This window comes from Hippopotamus amphibius, chromosome 16 (assembly GCF_030028045.1).
Source record: "Hippopotamus amphibius kiboko isolate mHipAmp2 chromosome 16, mHipAmp2.hap2, whole genome shotgun sequence".
Classification (NCBI taxonomy): Eukaryota; Metazoa; Chordata; class Mammalia; order Artiodactyla; family Hippopotamidae; genus Hippopotamus; species Hippopotamus amphibius.
Genome location: NC_080201.1, coordinates 61,247,824 through 61,270,922, shown reverse-complemented (window position 1 = coordinate 61,270,922; position 23,099 = coordinate 61,247,824). Strand labels below are relative to the sequence as shown.

The 23,099-nt window shown below is 41.7% G+C and overlaps 1 pseudogene; it reads left to right on the top strand.

Moving 5' to 3' along the window:
• LOC130838158 (zinc finger protein 160-like) overlaps positions 1–20,615 on the top strand; it is a 47,391-nt pseudogene extending 26,776 nt beyond the window's left edge.
• Positions 20,616–23,099: the final 2,484 nt, after the last annotated feature.

Genomic DNA, 23,099 nt, shown 5'->3' with positions numbered 1-23,099 from the left:
AAACACTTTAGTGAAATGAAAGAATAATGCAATCCATAACAATTTGAAAAAATTTATGTCATTTTTGTATTGCATTTTTAAAAGCAATAGTTAGTGACAGAAATTATCACATGCCTTCGACCTCCAGTCTCAAATGCAAGGTTTTGACCCTGAGTCTCTGGAACCAAGAGAGTGTTGAGTTTGTCATTCTGGCTGAATGAGGAAGAGAAAGGAAAATCTAGGGACTTCTTTGGTGGCACAGTTGTTAAGAATCCGCCTGCCAGTGCAGAGGACCCGGGTTCTATCCCTGGTCCGGGAAGATCCCACGTGCCTCACAGCAACGGAGCCCGTGCGCCACAACTACTGAGCCTGTACTCTAGACCTGAGAGCCACAACTAGTCAGCACAGATGCCGCAACTAGTGAAGCCTGTGAGCCTAGAGCTCATGCTCTGCAAGAAGAGAAACCTCCGCCCTGAGAAGCCCGCACACCACAACGAAGAGTGGCCCTCGCTTGCAACAACTAGAGAAAGCCCACAGGTAGATAGAAAGACCCAATGAAGCCATAAATAAATAAATAACTAATAAATTAAAAAAAAAAAAAAGGAAAATCTATTCTGTATGGTGTCAGTGGGAAATGGCCCCTTCTACACTGGGAGAGTTTTTCATTTCTCTTTCTGATGTGTAATATAGAGGCAAGTCCAGGTCTTGTTTCCTTAAACTGCTTAAATTAGTTCTACTGCAGGAAAATTTCCAGGATCCAACCATTGCCCCACAGCAATCACTTGGAGACCCATGTTCCCAACCACTGAACTGCTTGAGCCTCATGAGCACAACGTGCAAACAACCTGCTGGCAAAACCAAGTTTTTATTGAAACTGTTTTCAGTTTGTTAGGAGTGAAACAGATAGGTGTGGTTTTGGGGGGCTCCGAGGAGCCCGGTCCTTTACGTCTCAGTGCAGAAGGAATGCAGCGAGAGGCAAAGTGATAAGAAATGATTTATTAAAATAGGACACTTGTGAGGCTTACAAGCAGTTGGGAAAGAGGGTGCCGCCCCGAGAACATAGTGGGCTACAGTTTTAAAATCAAAGGAAAAGTGAGTAGCGGGAAAGGATCTTTATTTTTCTTGAGTTGACGTCATGCTTCCATCATCAGGTCCTCCTCCAGGTTGTGCAGGGGAGTTTTTTGTCCCAACGTGGTTAAGCCAGGGCTGTTAAAGTTATTTCAGGTCTCTGTACAATGAGTACCTTTCCAGAAATTATTGTTTTTTATGTGTGCAGAGAGCATGTCCTAGGGATCATTAAGTTACTGAGCTCACTGGGCAGGATGTGGGTCTCGTTCCATCATTGTTTTATTGTTAAGGGGCACGTCTTGTGCTTCTGTTGAATGGCTTTGTTGCTAAGCAAGCCTGATTGGTTTTGTGGTAAAGCACACCTAGTTTCTTCAGTAATCATTAGCTTGCAGGGGTGTCCCATCCTTTTTTCTACTTAAAATCCCCTAGTGGGATGAACTATTGAATCACCTACTTTGTTCCTATACTCTGTCCTCATCAGGAGGAAACATAATAGCTTCTCACATAGGTAGCCCACACAAGTGTAAACGTTTACTCCAAAGGGTTCAAGATAAAAAGGTAAAAAAAGCCCTTCCAAGGTAGGGGAAGGCAACATCTCCTGCCCGCCCCGCGCCCCGCCCCGCGCCCCGCCCCGCGCCCCGCCCCGCGCCCCGCCCCGCGCCCCGCCCCGCGCCCCGCCCCGCGCGCGCGCGCGCCGTGGCTCCGTTTTGGCCCCGCCCATTCGATAACGCTCCGCGCAGGCCCAGGAGCTTGGAAGCCCCGCCTCTACGACCGCTCCTCCAGTTTCTTTCGGGTCCGGAAGTGGGGCTGGGGGAGTGAAGGTCGAGCTGCAGGGGGTGAGTGTCTTTTTTCTGGTGTAAATCTGTGCTGCGCCGCCCCCCTGACGCAAACCTCCGGCCGCGGAGCGACTACGGACCTGAAGTCTGAGTCCCCCGCCCCCCGCCCCAGTGAATGCAGACGTTGCCGTTAGCGGTGGCTTTGGATTCGCCCCGAGGTTGCTCCCTGCCCTTGGTCCACGTAGTGACCGCCTTTCACTGCGTTTTCCTGCTTAAAAGCCTTTAGTACCTCCGCCCCGCCACGTGAAGTTCTCTTGAGCTAGGGGCCCCCCGCCCCCCCGCCCCCCCGCCCCCCCGCCCCCCAGCCTCGGCCTCTCGGCCCCTGGAGGCCAAGCCGTCCGGCTCTGGGAGAGGCCGCGCCCTCCGTCTGGTCCTGGGATCCTGGGGAGCCCGCCCCTCTCCTGAAACCACCCCCCCCCCCGCCAGCCCCTCTGTCCTCGCGTCTCCTCAGGCCGGTGTTTCTGTCCCGCAGGCGTCCCCTTCGTAGTCAGCCCGTCCCCTGACCCCGCGTAGGGGGTGGGGGTGACCTGGGGCAGCCGTGTGACACACAGTGTTCTTCTGTCCAGAATCCCACCCTGTGGGAAATGGTCTTTTGCTGTAGGCGGCATCTTTTTCAGTCTCCATCCCTGTAAATACGTGGGCCAGGGGGATCACGAGAAGCAAAGAGCGACTGAGAGTGATAAACAAACGTCAGAACGAGAAAATAATGGAGAATCGATGGGAATATGACGGGTGGCTGAGGGACCTGTAAAAAGACAGTGAAATGAAAGCGATTAAGCAGTGAAAATTGCAGGTGAATAAAATAAAGAAGTAAAATTTTAACGAGTTGGATCTCTAGGGATTGGAGAGCAACTGAGAGGGGCCCTGGACAGCGGTGGGGCGGGGGTAACAAAGCAGAGGCACGTCACACAGTGCGGGGCGAGAGGGTGAAAGACTTAGAACCTTGGGCTACAGAGCAACGCGGTGCTGGGAGAGAAAGTGGACAGAGTGTGACCAGAAGAGGAGCGGAAGAGAGAGAGCTGGAAGGAAGCATAGCCACCTGGGGTGCCAGATGGGGAGGAGGAAGGGAGTGTAAGAGCGGTAGAAGGGGTGTAACCTGGAGGCCAGAGAGGGAGCAGGTGGGGGAAGAAAGGCCGAAATACACAGATTTAGGGCAGTCAGACAGGTTGGGGAGAAAGAGCATCAAGAGGGAGGACTGGTTGCAGAGTAGGGGCAGGACAGGTGTGAGGGAAGAGGTAGAGAGGAGGGCAGGAACAGCAGGAGAGCAGAGGGAAAAAAAAGAAACAGGAAGGGAGAGAAACTAAATGAAATGGAAACACAGTAGTGCAGGTAGGTGGTGGGAACTGGATGCAGAGGGATGGTGAGTTATTTGGATGTGGATGATTAAGTTGTGATATATGATTTGTTATTTTAGAATGTAGTAAAATTAAATTTTCTATAATACAGATGTGGGTGAGACTTTCAGAACTCCTTTCTTATGCATTTTGTAATTATTTGTATCAGACGATAATTTCCATTTGTAAACCCTATTTAGCCAGTTGGCAGTGATTTAATTCACTCAGTTGTGAGTCACCCCTTACCTTTTTCCGGACATGGGGCAGAGGAGTAGGGAGAGGTCACGTGGGGCAAAAAGTCATTGAATCTGTCACTACATGGTATGTTTTAAAAGCAACATTAAAATTGTTCATTTTTTGTGATGGGTTTTCTTTTCTTTTCCACTTCTTTCTTTGTAGCTGGGAGTGAATTTTAGTTCATTCAGTTTCTATGTCCCTATAACTAATCATTAATTTCTGTAACAAGCTTTGGTGGTCTTTTATAGTCAAGTCATTCTTTAAACATGATATATTGTCCGCTTTTTAAAACGTTGACACCACAATTATGAGATGAAAAAAACTCACAAATTGTTTCTTTTAAAAATATATTTCAGATGTCTTGGAGTCCTGCCTGCTTTCTCCTCTTTATCTTTTATACTGGAAAAGCTCTTTGGTACGTAATAAATAATTTTTTACTATTTTGGTGGACCCTTAGTAAAGTTGTCCATAATCTTTTATATTAACAGTGGAATGCTAGTTTTAGCAGGTAGTCTAATAGTTTGTTTTCTCCTTTTTCATGTGTTCTGCAAAGAGGAAGAGGAGGAAGGGGAAAGAAAAGGAGTTAGGAATGACTCTTTCTCAGGTAAAATCGTTTTTTGAATTGATTCTCAGTCTGTCCTCCCGAAATGCCCTTTTTTGGGCTCACTAATCTTCCCTGACTCTGAAGTGTCCTGCCTGACACCTGTGGGTTGACACTCACCTTGGTCCTTCCCTCAGCCCCTGTCATCTCCACTTAGATTTCACACCCATGGATTGGAGAGGTGGTGTCAGTGCTCTTGGGCAGCAGGGAGTGTTGAGGGGCCGCATCTGGATGCACTGTCTCCCCTCCATAAACCAGACTAAAGAAGCTGCACATGCAAGTCAGGTATTAATATGCACAATACCTGGTAAGATCTGGAAAACAGACCGATAAGGAGGAAGTTTTTTTTTAATGTCTAAAATTTGTTTAACTGCACAGACGATGAAAAACCAATAAAGGGATCAAAGTCAACAGTGGTCTGATTAGATCTGTGTTTTAGCACATTATATTGGCAGCAGAGTTATCTGATTCGCTTACCTAGTTGGCTGAAAAGAGACAATAGACATCATTTAGGTGGGGATACATTGAAAAGCTGATCTCTGGTGGCCTCGGCCTACCGAAGCTTGAAGCAGTATCTCATCTCCCAGCCAGAGATTGAAGTCAGGCCGAGACAGTGAGAGCGCTGAATCCGTTGGCAAGGCCCCTGGCTCGAATTCGTTTGTAGAAACAGATTTCGACAGAGAGACAAAAAGTAGTAAAGCAAGTAGAGGCAAAGGAGTTGGTGTGAGTAGACGCACACAGGAAGGTCCCAAGAAACATTTGCACCTTCATAGTAGTTTGACTCACTTATATGGGCATTTCTTCTGGGTTTCTTCTGGCCAGTCATCTTGCTTTGCCTGGCTCAAGTATATACTTGCGTCTCTCAGCCAAGGTGGATTCTAGTGAAGTGGCAACAAGGGGAAATTTGTTCTGACTTCCTCAAAGGCAATTGAAGCTAAGGGAGCAAGTCACTGACTTAATTTTAATGATTGGGAATAGAATGGAAAGTTCAGAACCTTACATCTGTGGTAGAAGGTGCTTTATTCCATCCTTGCATTCAAACCGTGAAATCAACCTGAATCTATGACAGGTGGAAATTCTTTGAACCACTTTCATCACCTCCATTCTTAAGAGGTTGGCTTTTACCTTCCATTGTATCCTTTGACACACAGAAGTTTTTACCTTTAATGCAGTTAAGGTTCCAGCTTCACTCTTTTGCTGGCTAGTATCTTTTCTCAGCACCATTTCTTACTGAGACTATCCTCTACCTTTTGTGTAGCCTTGGCACCCTTGTCTGTGCATTTTACATATATTTCTAGGATTATTTGAGTTTTCTAATCTGTTTCATTGGCTTATGGTTTATACCAGTACCACATCATCTTGATTATTTTCTTTAAATTTATTTTTATTTACTTATTGGCTCCATTGGGTCTTTGTGGCTGCAGACGGGCTTCCTCTAGTTGCAACAAGCTGGGGCTACTCTTCATTGTGGTGTGCGGGCTTTTCACTGCGGTGGCTTCTCTTGTTGTGGAGCACAGGCTCTAGGCCCTCAGGCTTGAGTAGTTGCAGCATGCAGGCTCAGTAGTTGTCGCTTGCAGGCTCTGGAGTACAGGCTCAGCAATTGTGGTGCACAGGCTTAGTTGCTCTGAGGCATGTGCGATTTTCTTTGACCAGGGATCGAATCCGTGTCCCCTGCATTGGCTGGCAGAATCTTAACCACTGCGCCACCAAGGAAGTCCCTCTCTGTGTGTCTGTTATTCTCTGTCTTCCTCCTGTTGCTTCCTCTAGTGGGTCCCTGCTCAGGCACCCTGTATAGTGGTGAAAGGCAGGAGCTCTGGCCAGTCCGATTTACTCCCCTGTAACTTTAGCAGGAATTAATCAGGTGTTTTCTTCTGATCATGATGTTTGGTGAAATATTCTTGCTTAATTACAATATCTTTTTTCCATGTTTCTTTTTGTCATGATTTTTAACTGTCCAATAAGTTTTTAATTTTACTATCATGATAATTTTATTATTAATCTGTACAAATAATGTATAATAGTAATAACTTTTCCAGTTTTGAATCAAAGTTTTATTAGTGAAAAAAAATAAGGAAACTCTCTTGCCTTTCTTAAAACCTGTAAGTGTAAGGCTACATGGACAAAATTATGTACATATATATATACATTTTTTCTTTCGAACTTTGGAGTATGGTAGCTTTACACTGTTGTGCCAGTTTCCACTGTACAGAAAAGTGAATCAGCTTACTTATACGTACGTCCCCATATGCCCTCCATCTTGAGCCTCCCTCCCACCCTCCCTATCCCACCCCTCTAGGTCATCACGAATCTTCAAGTTGATCTCCCTGTTTGATGCAGTTGCTTCCCACTAGCTATCTATTTTACATTTGGTAGTGTATACCCCCGCCCCGTGTCCTCAAGTCCGTTCTCTACATCTTCCTGTTTATTCTTGCTCTGCCACTGGGTTCATCTACCATTTTTTTAGATTCCATATTGTCAGACAGGCTCTAGGTCCATCCACCTCACTACAAATAACTCAATTTCATTCCTTTTTATGTATATTTTTAATATAGTTATTTCATTGAGGTTGGAATTAAGGTATTGTGCTTTTTTTTCCTTTCTGTCCTCTTATTTTTCAATAGCCCATATGGAATCATGTTGATAAACACAGTTGGCTACAGTTGATACATGTTCGGTGTCTGAGGGGTTTGGAAATGCACATGAATAACAGTAATGAAGAAAACTGTTTAAAAGTCTGTGCAGAGGACACGCCTCTCCTTTCAGTTACTGTAGTGGTGACGTGTGTGCATGTGTGCATGGATGTGCAATTCCATGCTGTACATAAAAGTCATCGTGATTTTAAAACTATGTCTTATATTTTTTTTGGTAGAAATTGTATTTTTAATATATTCCCTGGCCTTGAATTTTTTATACTATTATGTGAACAGTTTAAATAGTACTAAAATTACTAACATTTTGTGTGTGCGTGTGTGCATGCATGTGTATAATGGCCTTGTAGGTTGCTCCCTGTTGTTCACCTTGAAGTTCTTCCATGTTTTTTCAGGGAATCGTCTGGCAATGTACTTTTTTTTTTTTTTTTTTGCTTTCAGTTTTTATTAAATCATAAATATACAACAGCTTCTTAACTCTGCACACTCACTAAAAATTTTTAAAGGAATAACATGTCTTATCACACAATGATGCTGCATAATAGCCTCCATCACCAGGGCTACCTCAAAAATTGCCATCTCCAGCTCCTTCTCCGTACTGGCAATGTAGTTTTATATATTTTTTTTTTTATTTTTTTTAATTTTTTTGGCACACAGGCTTAGTTGCTCCGTGGCATGTGGGATCTTCCTGGAGCTGGGATCGAACCCATGACCTCTGCATTGGCAGGCGGATTCTTAACCACTGCGCTACCTAGGAAGCCCCTGGCAATGTACTTTTAATGTTCTGTGTGTTACTTAACTCTTTGATTTTAAAGTTCATTTCCAGAATCCAACCTTAGGAGTTCAGCTGCTTGCTGTGTTATTCCTTAGGTCCTTTTTTTTTTTTTTTTAAGAACTTTTATTGAGATGCAGTTAACAGACAATAAACAGCATATATTTACAGTGTACAATTTGGTATCCCTATCTCCCAATTCATTCCCCCCCAACCCTCCCCACTTTCCCCACTTGGTGTCCATGTGTTCATTCTCTATATCTGTGTCTCTATTTCTGCCTTGCATTTCCTCTTTCATAGTTGTTAGCATTTGCCTTATGTATTGAGGTGCTCCTATATTGGGTGCATATGTATAATTGTTATCTCCTCTTCTTGGATGGATCACTTGATCTTTATGTAATGTCCTTTCTTGTGTCTTGTAACATTTTTTATTTTAAAGTCTATTTTATCTGATATAAGTATTGCTGCTCCAGCTTTCTTTTGATTTTCATTTGCATGGAATATCTTTTTCCATCCCCTCACTTTCATTCTGTACATGTCCCTAGGTCTGAAGTGGGTCTCTTGTAGACAGCATATATATATGGGTCTTGTTTTTGTATCCATTCAGCCAGTCTGTGTCTTTTGGTTGGTGCATTTAGTCCATTTACATTCAAGGTAGTTATCGATATGTATGTTCCTATTACCATTCTCTTAATTATTTTGTTGTTGTTTTGGTAGGTCCTTTTCTTTTCTGTTTCCCGCTTAGAGAAGTTCCTTTAACGTTTGTTGTAGGGCTGGTTTGGTGGTGCTGAATTCTCTTAGCTGTTGCTTGTCTGTAAAGCTTTTGATTTCTCCATTGAATCTGAATGAGATCCTTGCTGGGTAGAGTATTCTTGGTTCTTCCCTTTCATCACTTGAAATATATCTTGCCACTCCCTCTGGCTTGCAGAGTTTCTGCTGAGAAATCAGCTGTTAACCTGATGGGAGTTCCCTTCCTTGTATGTTATTTGTCATTTTTCCCTTGTTGCTTTTAATAACATTTCTCTGTCTTTAACTTTTGTCAGTTTGACTATTATATGTCTTGGCGTGTTTCTTCTTGGGTTTATCCTGCCTGGGACTCTCTGTGCTTCCTGCACTTGGGTAGCTATTCCTTTCCCATGTTAGGGAAGTTTTCAACTAGAATCTCTTCCAGTATTTTCTCGGGTCCTTTCTCTCTCTCTTCTCCTTCTGGGACCCCTATAATGCAAATGTTGGTGCGTTTAACATTGTCCCAGAGGTCTCGTAGGCTGTCTTCAGTTCTTTTCATTCTTTTTTCCTTACTGTTTTCCGCATCAGTGATGATCACCATTCTGTCTTCCAGGTCACTTATTTGCCCTTCTGCCTCAATTAATCTGCTGTTGGTTCCTTCTAGTGTATTTTTCATTTCAGTTATTATGTTGCATATCTCTGCTTGTTTGCTCTTTAATTCTTCTAGGTCTTTGGTAAACTTTTCGATCTTTGCATCCAGTCTTTTTCCAAAGTCCTGGATCATCTTCACCATCATTATTCTGAATTCTTTTTCTGTAAGGGTGCCTGTCTCCTCTTCATTTAGTTGTGTTTTTATCTTGTCCCTTCATCTGGTACAAATTCCTCTGCTTTTTCATTTTCCTGTCTTTCTGTGGCTGTGGTTTTCAGTTCCACAAGACGAAATACTGCTGATACTGGTTAATACTGCTGTCTAGAAGGTGGACGGAGCAGAGACTCTAGAGCAGAACCCTTGGCAAGAACCACTGTGTTTTTTTTTTGTTTTTTTTTTTTTTTTTGGGGGGGTACATCAGGTTCAATCATCTGTTTTTATACACATATCCCCGTATTCCCTCTCTTCCTTGACTCCCCCCCCTCGAGTCCCCTCACCCTCCCTGCCCCAGTCTAGAACCACTGTTGAAGCAGGGAAACCTGAACCACAACTGAATTGAAGGAGTCTCCAAGTGGACAAGTCTAAGGGTTAAAAACTCCTGGGGACCCAGTCGTAGTGAGTCCGCTCCACATTTTTGTGAGTTTTACCTCCAGGAGCTCAACCAGGTCCTCACAATGAGTATCAGAGAAAAATCTCCTCTGCATCTGGCAGGCAGAGGAGAAAAAGAGCCATTTTCTCAATTCCTTAGGTTCTTGACCTGAATTGAGTTTCTCAGAGTGTCTGACACAGTTTTCTCCTCTGCAAGATCAGAACAGATCTTTTTCTAATGAGCTGTGATGCAGATAACAACTTTGTACAAGTAACACATTTAGAGTCATGCGGAGCACACGGGAAGTGTTCAGAGAGTGTTCGTCTCCGCTGCTCCTGTCATCATCACGGTTGGAGGTTTTGGGCATTCCTCAGACCCACTGTGGCCTTTGTCATCTCTGAGGGCAGCACGCACACTCCTCCTCATCCAGGAGGGTGATGACCCCTCAGTGTGTAGCACGTGGTATCTAACCCTTCCACAGAGACAGCCCAGTGTTGAATTTTTCTTTGTTTGTATTTCATGTATCGCCCACAAAAGTGAGAAATCTACCTCTCTTTGGAGAATATTGTAATCTCTATGACAAAGCATAGGAAATTAAAATCAGACACACAGATAGCTCCAAATAGCTTTACATGGTTGTGTCAGAATACAGACTTCAACCTAATTGGCCTTTTCACCTGTGCTCATTTAATATGCACATAAGAACTCTGTTCCTGGCCCTTGGTGAAATGTTTTCTTATTTAAGGCACGGTTGACCTTCAAGGATGTGGTCATCGAATTCTCTCCAGAAGAGTGGGAATGCCTGAACCCTACTCAGAGGGCCTTGTACAGGGACGTGATGTTGGAGACCTACAGGAACCTGATCTCTGTGGGTGAGGATAACTTCCTTCCAACAGTTGGGAGGGTATCTTTGCATTTACCCTTATTTGCATTTTGGAATCTCCTGCCTTGCCTAACTGAGTTCAAAGCCATTTTGACCGGGCAAGAAAAGCTTCATGATATAGCATTAGGAGTTTAAACATGCCCTGTCTTCATATGATCTGGCCACTTCACGATGCACCAGGAGATTTTCCAGTGTTTGAGTATGTCTAACGCCCAACCGGAAACTTTTAAAATATTTCGTTCCCTGTGTTCTACCCCTGTGCTTTTTATTCTGTACTTCTTGGAGGAGAGCTGGATATCTGAACATTACATTGTTCCCTCTGCATTGAGAAGAGGCAAGCAGTGGCTGAGTTTGTGAAACATTTTTCCAGACCCACCTGTAAGGTCCTCACTCTCATGTGAACAGAGCTGGAATTCTGGAAAAGCCACAGCAGTTGCCTTTTTTTTTTCATAGGCAGGAATTTCTGGTTTTGATGTGAATGTTCTTTGCATATTCGAGCAAGAGGAAGCATGCACTCTGGAGTGTGAAGAGTGACATGCAAATAGCAAAAACCCAAATGGGTGGGAACGCATCAAAATTTGAGCAAAGGTCACATCGCAGAAGGGCAGAGAGGAAAATGCAGCCTTAGTAGTCTTTGGGAACGTCTACCAAGATGGAGAGTTGTTCGGGAACATACAAGTTTATTTGTTGTCAAGTCTGAGAGGAAATTTTTCTTCTCCCTGAATTATTACTCTGTCTCTCAAGGTGTAAAATGTATCATTTCACCCTCCATTGGTGCAGGAGCTCCTCCAGGACAAAAGCAAAGTCTTTATCGTGCTCTACATCACATGGCTATTTGGCTCCTATGATCCTGTTATTCCTTGATTTTTGTGTGTGTGTGGGTGTTCCCAAGAAGCCAGCATATTTATTGATGCTTGTTGAGGTCCTGCAGACTTCTTGGTTTCACCTCTTGTGAGGGAAGGAGGCCCAGCCAAGGCAGTACAGGCTGTAGACAGTGCCTCCCAGACACAGAGCCATAGTCACTCAGCACAGGATGTTTTCGGTTATACTGCCCTTCAAGTGCGCCGGGAGGTCATTGTCCTCCTGGAAGAGTTTTTGTTTGTCAGCCACTCATTTCTGGAAGCAGTTCCAGGCGGTTGAGCTAAAGGATGGTACCAGTGCCTGGGAGACCCAACAGGGCCCTCATCCTGTGTCCTCTTCGGCCAGAGTCCTATTCCTTGATTTTGAGGAGCATGAAGAGGGTTGTTTTGAAGGGGTCTGCTTCTCCCTCAGCTCTCCTTTTGGACTTGCTTCCCTTCAGTGCTCAGTTCTGGCTCCTCACAACCTGCATGTAGCTGTCTCAAGCCCTGTCTGCTTGTTTAGATCCCTCAGCCATTTTTTTTTTGGTTTAAATTTATTTATTTATTTATTTATTTATTTATTTATTTATTTATTTATTTATTATTTTTTGGGGGGTACACCAAGTTCAATCATCTGTTTTTATACACATATCCCCGAGCCATTTTTTTCTGCTGTGACTTTGCCACACACATCACAGCAGTGTGTAATGTGGAGGTGTGTTAGATCTTCTGTATCTGTTACTTAGGAAAACTGTAAAGACGTGGACAGAGAGATCATCTTTTTAATCCCTAGTCCCTCTTGGGGAGAACCTATGACTCTTTCTGACTCTAGCTTGGACTGTGTGGGTCGAGCTCATGAGTCCATGTCAAGGACTCATAATATTTGATCCCCATATCTTGTATTTTTTTTTCTCTATTAGTGCTCTACCTAGTAGAGAAATATATATTCTTTCTGATTTCATATTCTCCTATGTCTGCATGATTTTGCCTGTGAAACTTGCTTTGAAATACATACTCCCAGGGTCTGAAATGTTGTCCTGTTTCTTTGCTGTGATCTTGTATCTGCAGTTAATGGACAACTTCTGTTGGAATGGATTTACTGTGTAACATTAAATTCTTGATGGCAAATACTTTCCCTCATTGTTGCAATATTTCATGCTACATAGAAAATCACCAGGATAAGCTAGTTCGTAGGGGGGCAGCATGTTCTAGGATATAAAATAAAGACCCTGATTGATGTCTTTCCAGTTCCTTTTCTGGTTTTGAGGAATGTTACCAAACTATGTCTCAACAGCCCTGTAACACTGTCGTTTACATGTACTACTGATCACCCTCTTTGATCCTCAAGAAATGGCATAGGCGTTTCTCCTAGAGATAACGTTGTCCAAGTTCACATCCTCAAGTGAGGCTATTGACTGAACTGTTGTTGATGCCATATGTTTTGTTGCCCGTGTGTGCTGTTGTTCATTCTACATCCACACTTGCTTTTGCAGCACCTTAATGAGAGAACTTTGGAATTCCCTAGTGGTCCAGTGTTTAGGACTTTCACGGCCAAAGGTGAGGATTTAATCCCTGGTCAGGTCAGGGAACTAAGATACCACAAGCCAAGACGTGGCCCAAAAAAAAAAAAGGTGAGACAGCTTATGAAGTGCATTGATACCTTCCTTCAGTGTTGAACCATCATTTGTTTTGCTTATGGCACTGTTACTTTCATTTTGTATGTTTCTATGCATAGTAAATGATCTTGATTTTATTTCTTTAATCATCAGGTCTGTGTATTTGATGTTACCCTAGTGTTGTTGTTTGTTTTCCCTGTTTTCCACTTGTGGGTTGATTGATTGGGGAAGAGCTAGCCCCCTCATGGTACAGTTGGTGGTTTTTATTTTTAGAGTTCTTTATCTATTCTTGATATTCTGCTACAACATAGATCATTGGCAAGTATTTTCTCCCATACTGCAGATTACTTTTCACTCTACTAAGTGTGCTCTAATGCACAGTAGTTTATAACTTTGTGGTAGTTCGAATTTCTGCTTTTACATTGTCACCTGTGATTTTTGTGTTATATTTGATAAATCATTGGTGAATACCATGTCAGAAAGCTTTCTTGGGGCTTCCTAGGTGGCGCAGTGGTTGAGAATCCACCTGCCAATGCAGGTTCAATCCCTGCTCCAGGAAGATCCAACATGCCGTGGAGCAACTAAGCCCTGTGCGCCACAACTGTTGAGCCTGTGCTTTAGAGCCTGTGAACCACAGCTATTGAGCCCATGTGCTGTAGCTACTGAAGCCCATGCGCCTAGAGCCTCTACTCTGCAGCAAGAGAGGCGACCACAATAAGGAACCCGCGCACCGCAACGAAGAGTAGCCCCCACTCACCGGAACTAAAAAGAAAGCCCGCACACAGCAAAAAAGACCCAACACAGCCAGTTAAATAAATTAATTAATTTAAAAAAACAAAAAAGAGAGAGAAAGCTTTCTTCTATGTTTACTTTGAGCAGTTTTATACACTTCGATCTTTGGTTTAGATCTTTCATTAGTTTTGTATATCATATATGTTATTGGTCCAACTAAATTGTTGTGTATTTGGATTACTGGTTTTCTCCACATCTTTTTTTCCTTTTCTATTTTAAATTAATTTATTTATTTATGTATTTATTTGTTTATTGGCTGTGTTGGGTCTGCGTTGCTGCACACAGGTTTTCTCTAGTTCTGGTGAGCGGGGGCTACTCTTTGTTGTGGTGTGTGGGCTTCTCATTGCGGTGGCTTCTCTTATTGCAGAGCTTAGGCTCTAGGTGCACAGGCTTCAATAGTTGCGTTATGTAGGGTCAATAGTTGTGGCTTGTGGGCTCCAGAGCACAGGCTCAGGAGTTGTGTCACACAGGCTTAGTCGGTCCACGGCATGTGGGATCTTCCCAGACTAGGGGTTGAACCCATGTCCCCTGCATTGGCAGGCAGATGTTTAACCACTGTGCCACCTGGAAAGTCCCCTGTTCAGTGAAATTCAATACTACAGCTAATTGACACATGTAGCCATTTTATTTTATTTTTAAAAAATATTTACTTATTTATTTATGTATTTTGGCAGTGCCAGGTCTTAGCTACAGCACTTGGGATCTTCATTGTGCATTTGGGCTTTTAGTTGAGGCATGCAGACTCTAGTTGCAGCATGTCAACTCTTAATTGCGTTGTGAATGTGGGATCTAGTTCTCTGACCGGGGATCAAAGCTGGGCCCCCTGCACTGGGAACACGGAGTCTTACCCATTGGGCCACCAGGGAAGTCCTGGTATTTTGTACTTGTAAGATGTTTTATTTGGGTTGGGTGTTTTTGTTTTTGCTTGTTTTTTCTAATTTATTTATGTTCAGTTGGTAAACCAGGACTTTTTTTTTCTACTTATTAGTATTGTCTCTTTCTCTGATTTATTAAAATTTAGTTAATGTAGATCATGGGTAAGTTTAAGGTCTATAGTATATTTTGATAGTTACATGGCAAAGTAATTACCTTGATAGGTTACTTAATATATTCATCTGTGATATAATGATCCTTTTTTGTGTGTGTGGTGAGGACATTTGAGGTCTAATGTCTTATTAACTTTTAAACATGTTATATAGTATTGATCTGTCATTACTATGATGTACATTAGATTTGTAGAACTCTTTCAACTTAAAACTGTAAATTTATTCCTTGTACTAATTTCTCCCTGTTCTACTAACCCCCTGAATTTAGTAACAAGTATTCTACTCTATGTTGTTGTTACCTTGCCTCTTGGTTTTTTTTATTATTTATTTTTAAATTCATTTTATTTTATACGTAAGTAGGATCATTCTGTATTATTTTTTCTCTGAATTAGTTTACTGAGCATATAGCCTCATGGTCCATCTGTGTTGTTAAAAATACCATGGTTAAAAAAAAATACCATGGTATTTTTATTCTTTATGGGTAAAGGATATTACATACTGTACATCTCCCAGATTTTTGCCATTTTGCTTGATATATCCCCCAAAGCCTTATTGCTCCATTATACGATAGTTTTGTTCTTTTTTGCAATGTTTTGTGGAACTTTTATACTTTTCAGTTTCTTCCCATCTGTATGTTTGTATATGGAAGAAACATCCATTTCCTTTTTTAAAAAAAATTATTTTTTTTATTTATTTATTTATTTATTTATTTATTTATTTAGCTGTGTTGGGTCTTCGTTGCTATGCATGGGCTTTCTCTTGTTGTGGTGAGTAGGGGCTACTCTTCATTGCGGTGCACAGTCTTCTCATTGCGATGGCTTCTCTTGTTGTGGAGCACGGACTCTGGCTGCACGGGCTTCAGTAGTTGCAGCACGTGGGTTTAGTAGTTTTGGCTCATCGGCTTAGTTGCTGTGTGGCACGTGGGATCTTCCTGGACCATGAATTGAACCCATGACTCCTGCATTGGCAGGCGGATTCTTAACCACTGTGCCACCAGGAAAGGTACATTTCCTTTTGGTGGCTGTATTGTAGTTTTTCCTTCAGCTTTCAGCTAAGGACATTCTTGCCCATGTCATGAAATATATCTGTTCTTTGTGGAAATGTACATGGAAATGGGACTTATCGAATATTGAATTTGTTGCCCTACATAGTAAATAATATAATAGATGTACAGCTGCTTTATATGTAAAATATATCTGTTTTTAAATCTCTTCCGTTTTGGCCTCATACTCATAGTAGAATTTCCACAGTTGAAAATGAAACACTGTTGTGTTACTTGTTAAGCCAGTTGTTCTTTTAACCTCAGTAATTTTAGTTGCCTTGTACACTTTTATTCACACATATATGGAATCACAAGCAATGATACCCCATGTTTAATTATTCCTTGTGTACCACTTAGGCTCCTTATCAGGCCTGATCTTGCTTTACATGGTCCCTTGAAGCAGATAGAAATGTCATTTGCGGGCTTCCCTGGTCGCACAATGGTTAAGAATCTGCCTGCCAATGCAAAGGACACGGGTTAGATCCTGGTCTAGGAAGATCCCACATGCCACGGAGCAACTGAACCCGTGTGCCACAACTACTGAGCCTGTGCTGTAGAACCCGGCAGCCACAACTAATGAGTCCATGCTCTGTAACTACTGAAGCCCGCGCATCTAGAGCCTGTGTTCCTCAACAGGAGAAGCCACTGCAATAAGAAGCCCGCGCACCACAATAAAAAGTAGCCCCCACTCTCCACAACTATGGAAAACCCCCGTGCAGCAATGAAGACTGAATGCTGTCAATAAACAAAAGTAAATAAATAAATAATTAAAAAAGAAAGAAAGGAATGGGCTCAAAGTATAAAAAAAGAAAAAGAAATGTCATTTGTTCACATATTTAAGTTGTTCTTCTGATCTCCCCAGTTTCCCCAGTACTCTTCCACCCATCACTCCACCTTTCTCATTACTCACACTGAAAAAATGATCCCCTTTCCTCCATTGACGAACTCTCTCAGGATACGACTTAAATTAATATGTGCAGCTGTGATGACTCAGAAACCATTTGAAGGAGGGATTGCTGAATAACAGCCTTAGTTACACAGCTCACTTCTTGCATGTCCTTTGAGGTTTCCTTTCTAAACTCCTGGTTTTTGAATATTTAGTCTTTTTAATCAGTTAATTAGTGTATTTTATTGGTTGCATTGGGTCCTTGCTGCTGTGCTCAGGCTTTCTGTAATTGCAGAGAGCGGGGGCTGTTGTTTGTTGTCCTACATGGGCTTCTTACTATGGTGGCTTCTCCTGTTGCAGAGCACAGGCTCTAGGCACATGGGTTTCAGTAGTTGTGGCATGCAGGCTCAGTGGTTGTGGCTCAAGGGCTGTAGAGTGCGGGCTCAGTAGTTGTGGCACATGGGCTTAGTTGCTGTGAGGCATGTGGGATCTTCCCGGACCAGGGATTGAACCCGTGTCCCCTGCATTGGCAGGCGGATTCTTAACCACTGCACCACTAGGGAAGCCCTGTATGTTTAGTCTTAATGTATTTATGCTTTGTGGTTATGGTGGGAAAACTTTTCTTTTTTGAGAGTTAATATAAGTTCTTCCAATTTGAACACTTTCTCATAGTGTGTTTGAAATTAGGCTACCCTAAACTTAAGTTGATTTACGTGTAATCACTGTTTCTTTAGTAAAGAATCCTATTCTTAGTGTTCCTAAAATTCTTTTTATTAATTAATTAATTTACTTTTATTTATTGGCTGCGTTGGCTTTTTGTTGCTGCACTCAGGCTTTCTGTAGTTGTGGTGAGCAGGGACTACTCTTCGTTGCGGTGCATGGGCTTCTCATTGCCGTGGCTTCTCTTGTTGTAGAGCACAGGCTCTAGGCACGTGGGCTTCAGGGCATGTGGGATCCTCCCAGACCAGGGATTGAACCCGTGTCCTCCTCTTTGGCAGGCAGATTTCCAACCACTGTGCCAGCAGGGAAGTCCCAGTGTTCCTAAAATTTTTTAACATCATGGTTGAGAAGTTTCATAATTGTGTTTGGTAAAAATATTGCTTTTGGTGTTATATATTCACCATGAAACATTTATTCATGCAGTGTAATGAATAGTATATCTATGGTTCTTTATATCTTGTAGATATCTCTCATATACACGTGATCAAGAAATTACAACTGAAATCAAACATTGATAGAGGAGGACTCTTGCAGCCAGTCATGCTGGGAAACCATGAAAGCCGTGGAATCAAGCATTTTTTCCTACGGGAAATACAGGAAAATATGTATGACCTTGGGTGTCAGGGCAGAGATGATGAAAGAAATTACAAAAATATCCCTCCATCCCGTAACAAATTTGTCACTTATAGAAGAGTTCTTTCTGGTGGAAGGGATTCAGGAAAGAAGCCGATTGCAAACAGGGCTGCATCAAGCTTTTCAGATGCACTGCATATGTGTAAAAGTAAACAGAAAATTGATGAATTTCATCCAGCTGAGAAGAGCATCAGCAGTAGTGCCTCATTTTCACCACCTCAAGAAATGTCTCCTACTGGCCAAGGCAAAATTTCTAATATATGTGGGAGTGATGTTCTACACCCTTCAATACTGACACAAGACCAGAAAGCACACCGGGAGAGACCTTACAAATGTAATGAGTCTGGCAAAACCATTCCTAAGGGCTCAAACCTCAGTAGACATCAGATAATGCATAGAAGAGAGAAATTGCGTAAATGTGATGAGTGTGGCAAGGTCTTTCGTCAAAATTCACACCTTGTGAGTCATCGGAGGGTTCATACTGGAGAGAAACCTTATAAGTGTAATGAGTGTGGCAAGACGTTTAGGCAAAATTCACATCTTAGAAGTCATCAGAAAATTCATACTGGAGAGATGCCTTACAAATGTCATGTGTGTGGGAACACCCTTTATTCTACCTCAGGACTCAGGAGACATTTGATAATGCATAGAAATGCAAAATCATATGCCTGTGGTATATGTGGCAAAGTCTTTAATCAAAATACATTACTTGCCGTTCATCAGAGAATTCATACTGGAGAGAAACCTTACAAATGTGGTGAATGTGGCGATGTCTTTCGTCAAAAAGCACACCTTACAAGTCATCTGCTAACTCATACTGGAGAGAAACCTCACAGTTGTAATGAGTGTGGCAAGTTCTTCCGGGACAAGAGAACCTTTGCAAGACATCTACAAATTCATACTGCAGTGAAACCTTACAAATGTAATGAGTGCGGCAAGTTCTTTCGTGAGAAGCCAACCCTTACAAGGCATCAACAAGTTCATACAGGAGAAAAACCTTACAAATGTAATGAGTGTGGCAAAGCCTTTAGTCAAAATTCAAACCTTGCACGTCATCAGAGAGTTCATAATGGTGAGAAACCTTACAAATGTAATCAGTGTGGCAAGCTGTTTAGTCGAAAAGGAAACCTTGCAGCTCATCAGATAATTCATACTGGAGAGAAACCATACAAATGTAGTGAGTGTGGCAAAGTCTTTAGTAAAAATTCAAACCTTGTATGTCATCGAAGAATACATACTGGGGAGAATCCTTACACATGTGATGAGTGTGGCATGGCCTTCCGTTACAAACAATGTCTTCGAAATCATCACAAATTACATAATGGGTAGAAACCTTGCAAATGTATTGAGTGTGGCAAGCTCTTCAATCAAAATTCGTAAGAAACCTTTCCAACATATTGAGTGTGGAAAAGCCTTTCCTCAGGTCTCAACCCTCTGTACACATCAGAAAATCCATACTTCAGAAAAACCATATAAATGTGCTGTATGTGGGAAGATCTTCCAAATCGAAACTTGAAAAAAAATTCATACTTGAAAATCCACACTTGACAATTCTTAGGAGAATTCGTAGTGGGGAGAAGCTACAGGTATCGTGAGTATTGTGAAGTGTTTGTGTGTGCAGCCTCACTTATCACCAGATAATCCATAATGGAAAGAAACCTTACAAGTATAATGACTGTCTCCATGTGCTTAGTCAAAATTCATCCTCGTAACCTGCCAAAGAATGCATACTGGAGAGAAACCTTTTGAATGTAATGAGTGTGGCAAAGTCTTCAGTGTGCTTTCAAGTCTCACTTACCATCAGGTAATCCATGATCTTGAGAGAGTTTAACAGTGTAGTGAAGTGACAAGGCTTTTAGCAGGTGTCCACATCTTAGAGTTTATTAGAATACTTCTTGTGTAAAGAAAGCAGACAGATGTAATTATTGTGACCAGGCCTTTAGACAAGGAATTTATTCACCAAGGAATTCATTCTGGAGATCCCCTCACCAATGTTATGAATGGAGAAACCTTTCCTGGGGTGACATCTCACCAGTCTTCACATAATCCATACTTGATTGTTATGAAATGATTCCTCCTACATTTGCATCTCTGCCACTGTACTGTTGTCTAGTAGTAATCCTGCTTGAGGTGGGAGCACTTCCGCCACTTCTCATACACACTCTGCCTCTTAGTCTCAAACTGCAAAATACTCCTCTGATTCCTTCCTGCTGCCCGGACCAAGGGCTTATTGTTTTGTACCACTGTTTGGGGGAGAAGGTGACAGGCAGGCTCTGCGATGTGTTTGTGAGCCTTACGTATCATCTCCTAGAACTGCAACACCACTTCAACTGTAAGGCAAGGGGAGTGCACACTTGTGACATGAGAATGTTTCTGCAAAACATTGTTCCCAGTTACCAATTCCCTCAAACAACTACAAGTTGCTAATGAACGTCACAAAGGTGCAGTAGAGACTCTTCCTGTTCCTCAACCCCTTGTTTTGTTAGATTTACACATTATTCTTTTACTTTCCTGATGGATCACCAATATGATATTACATTTTAAATTTCAGTTTCCATTTGTAAATTTCTCATGTATAGTATTGCGACTAATTTTTGCACATTCTACTTGTGTCTTGACATCTTGTAAATTGTTCTTTTTCTAGAAATGTTTCTAGAAAACATTAAATTTCCTATTTCTGCTGTAACAAATTATCACAAACTAAGTGCCTTAAATAAATAAATTTATTCTCTTATTTTTCCATTGAATATTGTAAATGGATTCAAAGCCCTGTGCTCCTTTGGGTACTCCAGGTCACAATTTGTTTTCTTTCATTTCCTGAATTCCAAACACCAGTCATCCTTTGCCTCATGGTCTCCATGTGGATTTCATGACATGCTCTTAATTAATCAATGCTTTTGCTCAGATATTCTCTCATCATTTGGGCATCTCCTGAACACATTGTTTAAATTAGGGCACCATCTCACTCTATCAGTGTATTAATACATATACGTCTTCATCTTACCACAGTCATGTCTTATTTCGTAATTGCTGACGTTCCCTTATAGGATAGCTCCTGAAGGCACGGTATTATTTCTTGCTACATAGTCAGTGATTGGAATCAGTCCCCACTGACAGAATGAGTGAGCGTACTTTATCAGTGCAGAGACAGTTGGTGTAATGAATAGGATTACAGATGAGTAGGTCAGGTGGTCAAAATCGTGTAATTATATAAGGGTGCATCAAAAATTATCTGCACTCTGGTTATATTAAAATTTCCATAACTTCTACAGCCAAAGTGTGGATTATTTTTGACTCACCCTCATATTTGTGGACCAAAATTTAATTGTCCCGTACTTTACAGCCTAATGTTCTGATAATTTATCATACAGTCTCACGCCATAATTTGTTCACACATTGTGAATTTTCCACAATGTGCTAACAAATCTAACTCATCAGGGATGCCTCCATGAAGTTTTTTTAAGCCACAGCATTTTAAATTCAAGATTCTTTCTGAGCTCCTGCATTCTACCCCCATCACTAAATAACAATCCTATGTCTCAGGTTGGATAGTTTCTATTTGTGATAGCCCGCCTGCAAAACGGTAACTGCAAGTAGGAGGTTTATGAGTCTCACCTAACAGGAAGTCTGGAGGGTGCCGTGTTGGCTGTGATGGGTCCTATGGGCACGTAGTCTTCACTGTCTTCCTAGCAACCTGGCTGTTGGATGACTGAGATTGATAGCTGTGATGTAAGATTATTTTCCATGTTTTATTTTGTCCCTTCTTCATAGAAATATTAATCTGAGACATCTTTTTCAAACATATTAGCCATTTGTGTTCAATGTTCACCATGATTTTAATAAGAAATGTGAATTTTCAAGTTTCATATTCTACCTTAAGAACAGAGAAAGGTAAAGGGAAAAGGTGTTGGGGTCAGATTATGGACTTTGTTCTTATTCTTCATAGTGCAATATTCCAGGTAGCATCTGGTCACTCTGCCCAGTGTCCATGTGTCAGGCAAAATTATTAAGCCTGTAGTGTTTTCTACCTCACAGATTTATTTCCTTGTTGTTGTGATTCTAAACACTGTGAAATAATTCTTCAATTTTAACATATTCTGGTATCATGGTAAGAAATAAATCCCCTATTTTTTTGTTTGTTTGTTTTTGCCCTGTTTTGTGCCTTGAGGGATCTTAGTTCTCTGACCAGGGTTCAAACCCCAGGCCCATAGCAGTGAAAGTGCCGAGTCCTTTTTTTTTTTTTCTTTTTCTTTTGTGGCTGTTTTGGGTCTTTGTTGCTGAGTGTGGGCTTTCTCTAGTTGTGGCAGGTAGAAGCTATTGTTCGTTGCAGTGTGTGGGCTTCTCAGTGCTGTGGCTTCTCTTATTGTGGAGCATGGGCTCCAGGCATGCAGGCTTCAATAGTTGTAGCACACGGGCTCAGTAGTTGTGGCGCACATGCTTAGTTGCTCTGTGGCATCCGGGATTTTCCTGGACCAGGGCTCGAACCAGTGTCCCCTGCATTGGCAGGTGGAATCTTAACCACTGTGCCACCATGGAAGCCTGAAAGTGCCGAGTCTTAAGCACTGGACCAATAGGAAATTCCCCCAGAAGTATCCATTTTGAGAAGTTTTCAGTTTATGCCATCCTACCTGAAAGTGAAAGATATACCAAAGGCTTGTAGTTCAGAAATATTCTAATGTACCCTCCAAATATATTTTACTATTGGACCCTACATTTATAATAGTATAAGTGTTATATCATTACTCAGGGAAGCGACATTAAATATTTTCCATGAAGCACTGGAAACTGAAATAGGATTTTCTTGCCACTATACATAAAATAGATACGAAAGAAGGATTTACTGTAATAGCATAGTAATAACTTAAAATGGAAAATGATATGTATGTCTCTAAACTATTTTTCGGTACACCTGAAAATGATGCAATATTGTAAATCAACTATCCTTCAGTAACAACAACAAAAAAGGATTTCCTGGACAGTACAGAATATATTCAGTTGAGGGTAAGCACATACAATGTTGTTTTCAAGTTTGGTTTGGAAAGATATGCCATAATTCTTTCATTATCATTTTCAGTTTTTTATTCACAATAAAATATTATTGAGTCTTAAAAGTCAAAATTATAAGAAACGTATACTACAAGTATCCACATTACAATATTCATTCTCAAGTATTTTTTTGAGTAAGATACCTTTCATGTGATTT